Source organism: Camelus ferus, chromosome 12, assembly GCF_009834535.1.
Source record: "Camelus ferus isolate YT-003-E chromosome 12, BCGSAC_Cfer_1.0, whole genome shotgun sequence".
NCBI classification, from domain to species: Eukaryota; Metazoa; Chordata; class Mammalia; order Artiodactyla; family Camelidae; genus Camelus; species Camelus ferus.
In genome coordinates, this window is record NC_045707.1 from 753532 (window position 1) to 769535 (window position 16004).

A 16004-nucleotide genomic window follows, 5' to 3' on the forward strand; every position below is an offset into this window, starting at 1 on the left:
ATCGGAGGGAGAGTGCCAACGAGGCTGGCCGGATCTCCAGACAGCCAAACCGTGGCACTTTATTATGGAGTCTAAGTGACTGCAAACAGGCCATTATCGAATCTCTTCGGTGACAAAGCTCCGTGTTGAAGGGGACAAATAAAAATAAGTACATTAAGCACAATAAATCGCAGGGGCCTGTCGCCGAGACCCATTATCCCTGGGGGATTACGGGACTGTTTTCCGCCCTCCCTTTCAGCTGTTGGATCCTGGTTTTCCCATCATTGTTTTAATATTGCAGCCATTACTCTCCGCGCCACGAAGAGCCTGCTGTTTCTCGGCGGTTCGGGGTGGCAAGGGCATAATTTGTTTTATGATTTGCTTGGGAGGGTAGCTGTTTTATATTCATCTTTAAAAGATACATTTGATAATCGCAGCAATGAGACCCCACTTAAAACACAAGACCCACCCCTGGTGTTCCTTCTGGCATCAGTGTGGCCAAGGCTGGAATAACCCAAAAGATACCCAACCATTACGGGGAGAGCCATACTGTTTCTTTGGGGGAGCCACATGCCCGATACAGGCTTTCGTCATGCTTAAAGAGACACTGGATCATGGGGAAGGCAGCCTGGACTAGAAGTGGATGGTTAAGAGGCTGGAAGTCAGGGGACCTGGGTTTGACCATTAAGTTAGTGTGACCTTGGGCAGGTCCTTTGATGTCCTGGACTGAAGTGTCCCACTTGCCAAATAAACCACTGGGTCCACATGACTCTTTGGAGCCCAAGGTTTCTGCATTTCTACAAGATGCAGAGGGGGTGTGCAGAACTTTAAGCCAAATAATACTACTTCTCTTTCCGTCTCTCTCTCAACGAGATCGTTACAAGATTCATCTTAAGACAAAACAAACCCATTACACAACTGTCGGAGACATCTTCCCCCAGTGCCCTCTTCTCCTTTCTGTGTAGAAACCTTCTCTCTTGCCCCCCGATCCCTTGAGTTGTTCTCCAAGACAGCGTATTCTAAACACTGTAAACAAGTCCTCTCCCAGTGTTACCCATCAGGACGTGGATGGAAGGACGGATACCCAAGGACAGAACGTGCTGGGCCAGACACCCACAGCGGGGACCGTTTCCACTCTTCCCCCATCAGAAGTGAGCAAGGTGGCAAATACCCTTGGCTCGTCTGTAAGATGGCGTCAACTTCTGCTTGTAGCGTGGAGACATCGATGGTCCTTTCAGCTGTCCCCATTTCAATCAGCACATCAAAATCTCACCACAAAACGAACACTCCTTGTGAGGTAACGCTTCCAAGCACCACATCACAAAACTGATCCCAGAACTTCATCGCCCATCCGAGACACACCGACGTAAAACCCGCCCGACGGTGCCCAGCTCTCCACATACTCTGTAAAGGACTCAAATTCAGAAAAGGGGGGGAAAAAGTTACAAGCGCTCCCATGTCGGAAACGGAGCTGAGTTTTAAGGATCATCAAAGCCCAGTGAGCAGCCTCTTGGGAGTGGAAGAAAGAGGACTCTCCTAACCCAGTGATGCCACTGGCTTTGCAGAATTTGGTGCAAAAACCCAACAAACACCAAATGGTGTTGGGTATAGGGTAGCTTTTGGCCTGGAATACAGGTGGCAAGTGGCAGAGGAGGCAGATTGCCTGCAAACAGGATGGAGAGCTGAGAGACAACAGAACCAGGTGAACTGAACCACCCAGAGTGACAGCTCCATGCGGGCGGGGCCTCGTTCTCCTCCCCACCCCAGTGCCCAGCTCAGTGCCTGGCACTCAGCAGATGACTGAAGACTGCGTGTTCACTGAGTGAATGAATCAAGGAATGAAACAGAACCAAGCAGCATCCGTGACTGGCAGCCCCTAAAAACTCTGGTCCCGCTGATGGGAAGGGAGCCAAGACTTAGTCAACAAAGTGAGAGCTCTGCAGAGCTTTGAGCATCTCAGACAAAACATCCACAGGCACACATATTCAGGCAGCAACACATCGTATGCTGTATGTAAAAGGAAGTTAAAGACTCCGATTTCCTCAAATGTCAGTGTGAGAGTTTTGAGGGCTGTTTGTGGCTGATTTATTTTGTAGCTTTTTTCTTTGCCACTGCAAGTTATTAGGGGAAAGCCAAAGAGAAAAATACTCTGAAAAACTCCTTAGCCTCTGCCCCAATGAACCTCTTTTGGAATATCAAAATACAATTCTTGAACAGAAACCAACGTAACTACTACATGTTCCCATGCTCTCTATGAAAGATTCAAGAGTTGGGACAGATACTCAGGATTTACATCCAAATCAAACATCAGGGCAGCAGCGAGCAGCCAGGGAGTCAGGATATAGCCATCTCAGACTCCTAAGAGGGCACAGCTCTGGGTAGCACTTCCCTTGCAAATCTTGCCAACGTGCAAGTTGCTCCAAGTTTCCACCAAGCACACAGTTCAGGTCAAGCACACAGTTCAGGTCAAACACCCACACCATCCCAACCGACTTCCAACTGAAAAACTGCACAGAACATGTCATGTATCGGATCCAAATGCTCACTGGATACCATATCGTGGGAATAAGAGAGATCTAACGTCCCCCAGGGCAGTCTGCCATCAGCCAGGGGATGTATTTTCTAGAGCGCTTTCTCAGGTGATTGTGTTTGAACTTAGGTTGACGGTGGGAACGGGCGATGGACCTTCATCTCCCAGAGGAGGAAAAATAAACCTTGAAGAATTAATTATGAGTTAAATTGTGACCCCCAAAAGATATATGGAAGTTCTAACCTCCAGGACCTCAGAAGGTGACCTTATTTGGTAATGGGGTCTTTACAGAGGATTCAGGTTACAATGAGGTCACTGGGGTGGGCCCTAACCCAGTATGATCAGTGTCCTTATAAAAAGGGTGTTATCTGGACATACGAGGGAAGATGACGTGAAGACACACAGGGAGCAGGCCTCCATGTGACTGGAAGGACCACTGGAGGAACACCAAGGGCCATCAGCCAACACTTGAAGTTAGAAGAGGCATAGAAGGATTCTCTCAGAGCCAACGGAGACCATGGCCCTGGGGACACCTGGAGACAGCTTGACCTCGGACCTCTAGCCTCCAGGGCCATGAAACAATACCCTTCTGTTGTTTTAAGCCTCCTAGTTTGTGGTACTTTGTTACCGCAGCCACAGTTAATTAACACAGAGAAGGCAAGTGCCTTATCCTAACTGAGGTAGTAAATCACATGCAAATAACATTTTGCTCAGTCAAAACCTCTGGCTCCTGGGTCCTATTCTCTCCCAGACTGTGACCTGTTTTCAAACAATCTCCAAATCAGTTACCACAATCCATACTAGCATACGAAGGGGTAATACCATGTGGATGGGTTTTTCTAAAACCGTCTCCTCCTCCCAGGTAACATACGTGCCCTTCAACCCCATCCTGGAGCAGACAGCTTTCCAAAGCATCATGTTTTAGAGTCTCTGGCTTTTAGGTAAGCAAAATTCAAGTGGGGAATTTTTTTTTTTTTTTTTTTGATTTTTGACATGAAAAGACTACAATTTGACAGGCTGCTACCTTCTCCCCACATCTTTTCAGCTGTGATGTTCCATTACAAACATCGACAGACCAGACACGGAACACACAAGCCATGTTAAAACAATAATTAACGCAGGGAAGAGAACAGTGACAACTGCTCAGCAAAGGAGACAGGTTTCTCATCTGAGGCGCTGAAAGAGGATGCGCCCTGGCTGTGGATGCAAAGCGATTTCTGATGCGACATCGGGTCAAAGTGACTCGTTAAACCCCTCGCCTGCAAACTTTGTTCCCCTAGACACAAAAGTGAAGAAGACGAGATATTTTTGACAAACTCACCCCCAGCTCTCACCTCGACACTGTCTTCTCTCTACCACTATTAAAGGGGGAAGTATATTCATGCAACAAACCACGCCAAACTTACCATCCCCAAAACGGTTAGTTTGCATTTGCACAGGAGAACGGGTTACTAATTTGTGTTTTAAACAAGGCATGTGCATTAATATTAATTTTCAAAATATAATCCATTCGCAGAGTTAAAGCAACAGATGGTGTCATGGGCTGAACTGCTCCCCTCCCCCGCCTTCCCACCCAAATTCACATGTTGAAGCCTCAACCCGCAAGGACCTCAGAATGCGACTTTATTTAGAGAACAGGTCCTTAAAGAATTATGGTTAAGTGAGGTCATGAAGGTGGGCCCTTATCAATATGAGTGAAGTCTTTATAAGAAGAGATTGGGACAGACACACAGAGGGAAGACCAAGTGAAGACAGAGAAAGAAGGCAGCTGTCTGCAAGCCCAAAGAGAGAGGCGTCGGGAAGGACGTGGTCGGCACCTTGATCTGGGACGTCTAGCCTCTGGAATCGTGAGAAAATACAATTTCTTTTGCTTAAGCCACCCAGTCTCTGGTGCTTTCCTATGGCAGCCCTAGCATACTAACGCAGATGGAGTTCCATAATTTTTAATTTTTTTTTTTAATTGCATAACTAACGGCTTTAAAAAAAAAAGAAATCACAAAATACATTAAGTCAAGGATTTTTGGCATTTCCTTAAAAAACTTGAATTATCAAAGCAGGGAACAGACGGCATCACTAACGTCACTGTGTCAATGGGCAGATGGGTACCGCAACAGTGAAAGTGCTGGCTGGTGGTGTGTGGAAGGGACGCACACTCAGGAGAGTGAAGGGTTTTACAGAAGGTGCCTGTAGTCTGTTTGACCTTCGAGACCTTCAGGTTAATCTTCCTACTGAACATAGTGGGGTTTTCTGTTTGTCCATGCTTCTCTTGGAGAACGACCCCTTTCCCCCTCTCCAAGCAAGGCAAAGAGGATGAACCCCATGTCCCAGGACTATGTCCAGGGGTGTGATTGTGGTCCTTCCAAACAGATCATGACCAGGACTTTCACCAGATCCACTGGGAAAAAGGTGCTCTCCTTCAACTGTGATAGTGAGTTGGGCAGGAGGTGAGCCTGGGGCTCCTGAAGATGCTCTCTGCCATCCCAAGGGGACACTCTGCCTGAGAATGATGCCAGTACAGAAGAGAGTAGAGCCAAGAGTCAGAGCAAGGACTTCATGATGACACTTGAGGACCTGGATCCAGCACTGCCTGAAGCTTCCCTCTGTTTTCTAGTTACTGAAGCAGATAAAGTCCATTTTTTCCCCCTTTATGGTCAGGGTGACCTGGGCTTCTATCACTTATGTCTGAAACGGCCCCTGCTGAGACACTGAGGCACTCTGCACACATGAACACACATCTAGCTACATACTTAAAAGTTTCATCAAAATTTAAAGTATGTTTACATTTTACTGAAATCCTCTATGATTTCAAGGGTTCTTAATCAGGAGTGCAATGAATGAGCCTTAGGAGATACTGATGCCCCTGAAATTCTATGAAAAAAGAAATATTTAGGTACACATAAGGGTCTGTGGCAGAAAACAACTTAAGAATTGCCATCCCCAAACTTCAGTATCTTAGGGGGAAGTAATGGTACAATGATCTTCAAGCTTTTCTTGTATTCTGAAATTTGAAAAACTTGTACAATGACTTGCCTATTTTTAGGCTGCCATCTAAAGTTTTCATCATCAACTAAATAATTTCCAAGAATAGAATTTCCAGCATATTGTAAACATTAACATTTTCAAATAAAACTTTCACATCATATTTTTTAACAGAATCTAACAAACTGATACCCATCGTGCATTTGAAAACTTCAAAGCCAAGTTTTTTGTTTTTTGTTTTTAAGATCTGAACATTTTATACCATTCCTTAGCATGAGACAGGGGCCCAAATGCCCTGTTTCTACCACCAAGTTTAAACAGATAAAAGAGAATGTGGCAAGGGGCAGCCTGGCCGAATTCCCTTGATGAGAAGGTTTCCACAAACCTACTTCAAATAGTTCCTTTGTTTAGTGCCCCTTACGGTTTTCATACTCAGAGCCACTCACCCAAGTAAGATCAGTATTGGACAAGAAATGTAACTTTATAAAATGGGGATGCATGATTGTGAAAATCGAGGTAGAAGGAAGAACCATGACCCAGCAGGGGTCAATTTCAAGGAAGGGTCCATAGGTGAGGTCAAAAATCTGGAAACTGATTCCCTGAAAACTCTCTGCACCTGCAATGCTCCATAGACGTCTTCATGAATCCCTAGGGGTATGTGTAGTCCAGTGTCAAGACACCTGGGCTGGTGGATCCCAGGATCGTGACTAAGAGGACATACTCTGGAAGCAGAACTGGGTTCCCATCTTTGGCTTCACCACGTGGGCAAATAACCTCAATGCACCTCAGTTTCCTCACCTGTAAAATGAAACTGTGCAGCTCAGAGGGTTGCAGGGAGGATCAAAAAACACCACGCATGCCAAGCACATCCCCCAAGCACGTAAGAAGCATTCAGTAAGTGAGAGGTATAATTGTTACCACCTGTGATTGCTGCTACGGTTATTTTAAATGCTGTGCATCACTTCTGGCTAAGAGTCCTTTCCTGTACCCTTCATTGGCTCTCATCCCCTTTACCTGCCAGAGCCCAAAATTAGGCGAGAGAAAGGAGCAGGGTGGCCCAAGAGCCCTTGAAAAATGGCCTCAGGTGATTACTTTCTGAGACCCCTGGACGAGGCTGAACAGAGAAAGTTGGTGCCCACCCCCCAGCAAACCCCATCCCTGGGAGCTGTTTGTCTTCTAATTTTCCCAAACACAACCACCAGAAGGGAGAGAGGGAGAAACAGTGGAGAGGCTCCACGTAATAACAACAATGACAAAAGCTGATACTGATGGAGTGCTTTCTGTATCCCAGCACCTGTCCTAAGCATTACACACACATTAACAGATTTAATGAGCTCAAAAATGCTGTTTCAACAGGGGTTATGGACAAACCCGAGCAGAAGGAAAAGGAAAATGTCCAGAAGCATGAGCCACAGAAAGCATCCCTTGTTGGGTACTAGGTCAGACCTCCGCTGGAAAAGCAGCAGGGCTCCCTGAAGCAAGCAGCCAGAGCCCATGCCAAGCGCAAGTTCATGAAGCGTTGTTGGTGCCTGGATCACATGAACCATCTCATAAGCCCAGGCTTCATCTATCACTCCTGCATGATTCGCTAAGCAAACCTATTCATGCAGCACCAACACCTGGCTTACACGGGCAGTGTAATAAAAATCCAAATGGACCTCACAAATACTAGAGGCAATAATAAATATTCCAACATAAGCACATGGTTATCCAGCAAAGAGTCTCTAGGCACCGACGCCGAGCTTCTGCCCAAATTCATCCAGTCCTCCCGAGCCACTCCCCATCACTGCCTGATACTTCCTCCATCAATTATAATTGCAGTGCTGCTACTGGATCTCTAGGAACGTGAAACGGTGTGAAGCCTAGTAAACAGAAGCCACAGTCCAAGGCTCTGTCAGCAGCTAGGGACCAACGCCGCAGCCAGAAAGAGTAAAACACTTGAGGATAAGGCCTTCCATCAAACACTTGAAGAAAAGGTGTGTTTTGGATTGTCTGACGATGCCTCCCAAGGACTGACCTTCTCCATCAGGGTTTAAAGCGCCTAAGAGGAGGGGAATGAGGAGGCTGAGGATCTGAGTAAACGGAAAACACAGAGAAAAGCAGCAAAAAAACAGGAAAGGCAGCAAATAGAAGAGGGATGGGGGTGAGGGTTGTGGCAACACAGTAGTGCAGATTACACAGACCAGGAGAAGGGGAGCGACAGGGTCCTCAAGCCCTCCCTGTCCCCTTGATGGGTCAGGCTTGAGGCTTGCCCGGAGACATTTCTCATCTGGAGAAACAGTAAGGGCCCCTTCTCCACCTCCACCACCTCCACCCCCTTCGTCACCTCCACCTCCACCACCTTCACCTCCTCCACTTCCAAATCCATCATTTTTAACTCCTTCACCTCCACCACCTCCATCTCCTCCACCTACCCCACCACCTATACCATCTCCCTTGATGGCATCAGTGGGCCCCAGAGAAGACCCACTGCCACCTGGTCATCGGCAAGGGGGCATGCATGCTTCAGATGTGGGACTAACTTGGGAAGCTAATACATACCCCCTCCAGGTACCCCTGAGTACAGTGTAATATTCAAGGATCAGCAAGAAAGGGTTACATTATGCCTAGCCAGCAAATTCAATCCAAATCCAGCAAATCCAAAATCACCACCACCACCCACCACTTATCGGGTAGATGGCGTGATCCAGGCACACGGTAAAACACTGAAGAGTCCCCAGAGCCATAAGGTACGGTCTTTACTGAAGGGCTCCCACACTCTGGCAAGCCAGCCAGCCGGAAGCCCCGGGAACACAGTGCGGAAAGCGCAGTGGCAGAAGCCAGTACAAGGAGAGATGTGGCTCAGCGCCGCGAATCAGGAGAAAAGCTTGAAGGCTGGAGCGCCTGAGCTGGGTTTTGAAAGAAAACCAGAAGTGCCCAAGCAGATAAAGAGGGAAAGAGCTTATCAGGCAAAAGGAGAGGTATGTGTGCAGCTGGGCAGGTTTGGGGGGGAGGGGTGATAATCAGAAAGGAAGAAAAATGATGAGTTAGGGTTCGGTGACGCATGCAGTAGGGGGAGGGAGGGGGGAGCAAGAGACGAGGCTGCAGAGAGAGGCAGGGGCCAGGTACACAGCAAGCTTGGTGTGTCTTGATAAGGAAGTTGGATGTTTTCCAGTGGCTGATAGTGAGCCAGTGAGGGTAAATACACAGAACGTTCTAGAAAACCCCCTATTCTTTAAAGCTTGAAAAGAAAGACTCTCCATCTATGAGGAATCAGGCCTATCCTATTGGAAAAATTCTGTTAGCCACAATGGCTCACTCTACAATTCTGAAAAGAGGGTACTGTAATGTCTCCGCAAGGCCTGCCCTGCATCACGGGAAGCACAGCTCAGCTTCAGCATTAAGGTGGATCCGGAGCCCAGATGCCAGGGCTCCGAGCAGTTCCCTCCCAGCCCTCCACAGCTGCTTTAGGGGCCCCTCGTGAGGAAGGGAAGGATTTTCTACATAACATCCCTCATGGGCCGTCATCCCGGACTAGGAGAAAGGTTACTCTATAACCCTGGGCTCACCTGAACACACACCCCCCATGAGGGGCGCCAGGGCGGATGCTGTCCCCCAAGCCCTGTCCCCAAGTCCAGCCAAGCCAGGGAAGAAAGCGGGATTCTAAGAGCGGCTGCTTCTGTCACAGCAGACTTTTATTCCAATGAGGTCACTTTCCAGGGGGCAATGAAAACCGTCTCAGACTTCAGTACCAATGACTAGGGCTGGAGAAAAGTTCAGAAGCTTCCCTCGGCTTCCGTCCAACTGTGCACCAGCTCGAGCCCAGCGCGCTTTAGAACTTCGTGTACAAACTAAGTGCAACAGCCTGTTAGGGGACCTCCCAGCTGCCCTCTCTCCCCACTCCAGTCCAGCCCCAGGACTGCTCCTCATCTTCCTAAAACAGAGCTCTGAACACATCATCTTCCCAATCAAAAGTCGCCCTGCCTCCAAAAGCCCACAGCCCCAACTCAGCTCGCCAACTTCCTCTCCGACTCCTCGCTAACAGAAACCCAAGCCGACTTCTTCTATAACTCCAAAATACACATTTGTGCATTTGTTAACCGAAGCTGGCCCCTCGACCTCCCTTGTATTCCTCTATTCAAATTATAATTATCCTGTGTCCAAAGACCCAAGTCAAACCCAACCTCCGCTGAGTTTCAGCAGCTAAAGTAGACGCCCACCTCTGACTTCCCAGCAACGCTGGGCTCCCGTGAGCCATGACCATTCACTGCACTGCCACTTCCTTCCCACTGTTTGCAATGAACTGTTCATTTGAATCTTCTATTGTGGTTTAACTTATCACACATTTTTTTTTCCCAACTACGTTGCTTAAGGGCAAGGACAGAAGGCTTTCAATTTAACTTAATAAATGTTCACTGAAGGGTTCCTAAGTGCTCAGGAGTGTAGCAGGATGGGTGTGAACCGAGTCCCAGTGCTTTAAGGCGCTGACACGGAGGGAATAAGCAGAGTATAAAGACACTAACGACGCCAAGCGGAAGAGGCCTTTGGGGTGTTTTAGGTAACGCCCACTCCCCCCACCCTGGCTCTATTCTGTCTCCTATTCACTGAAACCCAGATCGAACACTCTCTCCTTTACTCCCTCAAGCAGAATGCTACCCAAGACACTGCCCACAGCCCTCCATCCACGCCTCTGTTAGCACTGACCTCCGTCACCAAGACAAGGCTATTAGCTGCTGCAGGCAGGGGATCTCCTCACCTCTGCATTCCTCATGTCCAGCCAAGACCTCACAGAGCGGGGAGTTTAGTGGGTGTTGGCTGATGAATGAATGCTGGCTTAGTAGATGCAGACTAGAAAGAGCAGGGTCTGTGGGCAGGGAGGAGAGATTCTGCCCAGAGACGAGGGCGGCACTGAGGGCAGACCGAGGAGTGAGAACAGCTGTTGGTTCCTGGCTTCAGGGCTGTGGGACCTGAGTGAGCCTCACCTCCCACATCCGGAAAATGGGACAGCAAGACCACCCACCTCATGGGGTAGCTCTAAGGATGAAATGGAAGAGAACGATGGAAGAGTCCCTGGCACAAAAGCGACACACAAATATCCTTCTGGGTGTGGGAAGGCAGAGCCACTGGCTGCACAAGGCAGTCAGGAGGCCTGGGTTCCGGTCCTGCGTGCCCTCTGCATGATTCTCTTTACCTCCCCAGCCGTAGTTCCCACAGCTGTGAAATGTGGTGTGGGTCTAGCGGGCTCAAAGGTCTCCCCCGGCTCCAGAGGCCTCTCAGCACTGCAGCTCTGCCTTACACAGAGCAGTCATCGGTGAGGGCTTCTGGAATCGCACAGCCCAAGTGGGAACGAGTCAAGTCCACGGAGAAAGGGGAGAAGACGCCGAGATGGCAGAGGAGAGTTCGCCCTCCTGAAGGCCCCGCCTCCAAACGTGGGAGGCCCGGCCCATCCACATCTAAGTCACTCCACATTCATCTCCAGCACCACAGAGATCATCACCCGCAGTCCATCCTAAGGTCTGTTGTCCCTAAGACACTCGTCCAGGCACCTTCAAGGCAGCCTGACGTGAACGTGGGAACAAGCATCAGAGCCTTCCATCTCATGTCAGATAAGTCAAAATCCCTGCAAACTCAGGGGGACAAAAACACACGAGGCATTCCGGTACTGTACTTTCTCTGCCTTTTTACAGAGCCATCAATGTCTGAACCACAATAATGATCTCTAAGAGAATTCATCTGTCTGATCTGAAATGTCCTTCGCACTTTTACAATAACAGCTGACGGAGGAGGCCTGAAGGAATCCAAAGTCTGCAAGTCTACCGGTATCCACTCACCTCTCCCTCCCCATCACTCGCATCCCAGGGGGGGCTGGAAATGCAACTGGCTATTACTCAGAAAGCTCAGTCATTCTGTGTGGACACAACAACTTATTCAGTGCAGACCCACTAAGCGCCAGGCACCACTCCTGGAGGCGAGAAAAGCCCCACCCTGCTTATCACTCTGCCTGTGCCCCTCTTGGCTCCTGAAGCAACACTGAAATACCATTCCCAGATGAGAGCTGACATCAGTCGAGGAGGCTGGGACACAAATAGTGTTGGCAGATTAAGGATCTCTGCAACTGTTCTGGAAACCAGAGGGGAGAGGGGATGGGTCCCAGTCAGCCACAAAAATGTTAACCTTAATAATAACAAATATGTGTTTAATATATCCAAGGCACTTCCTAACCACAGAAGAACAATGAAGAGTTCGTGAGTCCCTGCTGAATTTAAATTTATTTAAAAAAAAGGAAGAATGAAGTCCCCACATGCCCATGTTCTGCGGTAAATCCTCCTAAATTCTAATGCTCTCATGCGGAGCTGGAAAGACCAGCAAGTCCTGTCTTTCCACTTGGCCTTGGTACTTCAAAAAGGGACTATGTTAAGAGCAAGCTGGTCCCAGTAGTCAGGGCTCCATCTCCATCTGCGTTTGCTGCCCGCCCAAGGCACAGCCCGGTGATGTGACGAGAGAGGCTAAAATTACCAGGGAGACTGCACTCCCGTTCTAGCCCCAGCCTGTGATTACCCACGACTCCAGGTTGCCCCAAATTACCTCTGGAGCCTTACACGCCTTCCATGCGCTTTCATTCCTAGAACCAATTCTTCTCCGGGAACTTCCAGAAGAGATAAAGGAACAAAAAAACAAAACAAAACAAAAAACCCCCAAAAGCCCTAGATATTTCTGTGGCGAGGAAGGAAGAGCCAGCCAGAGAACGTGATTTTGATTTTTTTTTTTTCCCTAATGTCTCGTGCACACCGCCTCTACTGTATACTCAGGCAGAACAAAATTAATTCCGTGTTTCTGCAACTAGGGAAACTCAGAATCCTAGAGAAACTCTTCCCTAATTTACTTTTGAAACCACTTCTGTTCTTGATATATTCTTGGAGGTAGGATGTGGGGGTGGTTATGGAACTCACGCAGGTGGGGACTCAGGACGCCTATCTCCAGGAAGTTAAATCACCAACCTGCCTCCCAGCAAGTCAGTCAGCAAAGTACTACTACGTGGTCAGTCAGTGGTTACAAAGTTCATGTAACTGCTAGGGGTACCTTTCTGTAATACAGCTCAGTATGAGGCTCCTTGGCAGATGAATCTGGTGAGTTATTTGTTCAAACGCTGAAAAGTTTATATCTGAAAAATCCTTGGTTTTATGTAACAGGTAAAGCTCCCAAAAGTATCCGTCCTGATTATGTTAATCAAATAATTTGAGACACAAGAACTCACTATGAAAAAAGAGACTGGCTTGAATCCTTTTTGTAAAATCAAAATCCTTTTGTACCCCAAAGAGTTACTTGTGTTAAATTATTTGCTTTTAAAATCAGATCGATAAGCCAAATTCTTCTAAAATAGGGCATTCCTCCAGTTAGCATCCATATTGAAATAATAATGTAACAAATGTCATATTTACATTACACTTGCTTCAAGCCTCTTCGTTCCAATAAGCACTGCCCTCTACACCAGATCATCACTGCCAGAGTGGTGAGGAGTCCTCTTTCTAGCAACACAAACTAGGAGGCATAAGGTTAAGCTGGTTTGCATTCTCCCTGATGTGTACTGCTATGCAATGGCTTTCTGCGTCTATTTTTCTTCCCAACATCCCTCCTCTCCACACTCACTCCATAGCTCCCTTATAAGGTAACCTCCCTGGCCAAATGAGAGGGCTCCCCTTCCAAGTTAGAGTACAGGCTTTGCAAAATTCCAAGGGGTCAACTCATTTTTTATCTACTTAATTTGGAAATAATAGTAATTTTCAGCATTGCTTTTTATCTCAAAGCACTTCACCCTCAATTAGTTCTCAAATAGGGAACATTCCCAAACCCACTGGTTTCCATAACACGTAAGAAGTTAGCAAGCAAGGCCAGCTACTCAGGAATGGCCTAACTGCTAGGTCCTAATGCAATCTAGAATTCCACAGAATCTACAACCAACACAGCAAAGCCTTGTTGATTCCTTTCTTCAGCATTGCATGCTTGACATTTCAAGGTAGAGTACACCTTTCAACTGGTTGGACCTCTTCCCATTTCAGAGCTAGAAAGCCAGAAAACCTAACTAGTCTGAGCTTTTCAGTAATTCAGGCCAGCCCCTTCTCTGGGCCTCTACATACCTAGTTACAAAACAGAAAACTCATTTAAGTATGGAGACAGCACCTGAAGCCCAGAGAGGTCAAGAAGTATTCTAAGGTCACACAGCAAGTTAGCATAGGATGATGAAAGACTAGAACCCAGATCTCCCCATTTTACTTAAACCACCCTGCCTCCCATTCAGCTCAACTCAGGGAAGGATGATAGAAACAACACACACACACACACACAGGCTGATTCTTCTGCCATTGTGCTTCTGGCTCCTGTTTCTAAAAAACTAGATATTTTTGACCCTGGGGATGACTGCTGCAACTGTGGTTTCCATTCTCTCTGACATCCTCTTCGGTAGTTACAGCGTTGTTGCTTCTCATTCTTACTATACAGTTTCCTCATCCCCCAAAACACACACATAATGCACGCAAACATCCATCCTTCATTATAAAACTCTTCCTTTTCCAACAGCAAAGGAAATTTGGGCCAGGACTGATTCAAACACAAGAACCTTGTTCAAGTGTGAAACACAACCATCACTCTACCCAGAAGCAAATCTGACAAAACGGAATCTGGTCTCACGGAGAAGAATTTGTCCCCCACACTCCATCGTTTGTCAAGTAACGTTGTCATTTCTCCCACTGCTGCATAATCACATAATGAAAGCCCCTGAATGGAAGTCACGTACACAAGAGGGCAGACTTATGGTTGATAAGGGACCCTTTCTTTATCTGCATCTCTAGTAGTTTTTTAAAGAACAGGCAAAATGCTATGTGGAGATGGATAAAGGACAAAAGAGAAAATTTCTTTTTCTGTTTTTAATAACAATGTGGGATAATCAAACAGTACTCTTGGACCTTATCCAGCACTATTCTTGTCACAGCTTGACTACATGGAGCATGAAACTAGGAATCCTATGAAATTATTTCCCTGTTAACACTAAGCTTCCCTCTTCCAGAACATCTCATCTTCCAGCCACATTACCGACCACTCTCCATTCACGCTACAGACTTTAAGGTTTCCATGCTGCCCTTTTTGCCTGGGATTCCCTCCCATTCTACAGTCCTGGCAAACTCAAGCTCATCCTCTTAACAAACCTGTACCAAAGGAGCTGATTGTAATGGCTCACTGTCTGCCTCCCTGCAAAAGACTACAAACTAAATGTGGACCCTCTGTAGCCCCCACATGGAGCATGGTATCTGCTACACAACTGATGTTCAGTTATTATTTGTTGAGTTAAAAGGAGAAAAGTCTCCTAAAATACATTGAATTAAGCCTTAACTTTACTGGCTGCTGCCTACTGCTCTCCAAATGTCAGTGTGGTCAGGGAGGAACAGAGAACCTGAGCACCTCTCGATGTCAAATGCTCTGGAGCCGAGCAGCAAAGCCAAAACCAGCAGACTCTGGGAGACGGCTGAATCGCCATACTATGTCAGTGGTGGGGTGCCTGGAGCTCTCAGTTCCCCAGGTCTTACACCACTGAGCCCACGTGCTGCCTCCTCTCTGAGACTCTCTGGCTGCAAGGACACCTTCATCATATTCATGGACCCTAAGGAAGGCCAGAATCCCACCTTGACTTCTTACAGTACCTCCGCCATCGGCTTCCATGAAATTCACAAGGCTTCACTCATGCTTTAAGATTACGGTCGTATCTTCTCTAGGACCATTTTTCACTAGTTGATGCTCAATGGCAAATTTAACGGTATTTTCCTGTTCCAATCTCTTCCTCCTTGGCTATACTGCACCTATGAGAATCAGTCTATGAAGCCTTTGATAGCCGAAATAAAGCTTTATGCTGGCCATTTCCCCTTTACCACAATGATAGCTCCCCTCTAACTCCCTAAATATGTTCAATACATGTGGGTAAAGGATCACAGACCCCAGAGTTCAGGGAAATGTAGTAACTCTTGCAAGTTCACAGATCTAAATACTGGATCTAATTCTGGATGCTGTGTTGGGTCTTTAATAATCCAATTTAAGTCCTAAATCTTGGCTACATCTGCCTTTCTTTGTGCCAGGATTCTTGGACTGTTTCTCCAACCTTTCCTATCTCACCACCTCTGGAGTCGGCTTTGATGAGACTTGGCCACAGTGGGTAAGCCTGGGCAATGCGGCTTTGTTTTTCAGCAGAAAGAGAACTGTCTTCCAATTCTGCAGGAGAAAACCTAGACACTAATGATTTAATACTGTTAAAAGTGCAGAGAGAGCATCTGAAATGAACATGCAACCACACTATCAAATGTGATGTTACATCTGTACAAACACAAGGTATGTACTTTCAAGAGGATGACTGTGAGAAATTGTAAGTTTAAAGGAGTCAATTCTAGACTCCATATAGAACAAGGGTAGCACAATATTATGAAGACTGCACAGGGGAGGTGCAGCCCCAAAAGCAGAAGGGGGAGTTTTGACTACAAACCCCCAGAGGAGAGGG

At 47.2% G+C, this 16004-nt stretch overlaps 1 protein-coding gene across 2 annotated transcripts in view; it reads right to left on the reverse strand.

The window, feature by feature from the left end:
* LARGE1 (LARGE xylosyl- and glucuronyltransferase 1) overlaps positions 1–16004 on the reverse strand; it is a 491672-nt gene that overhangs the window by 470644 nt on the left and 5024 nt on the right. The gene's annotated exons all lie outside the window — the stretch shown is intronic.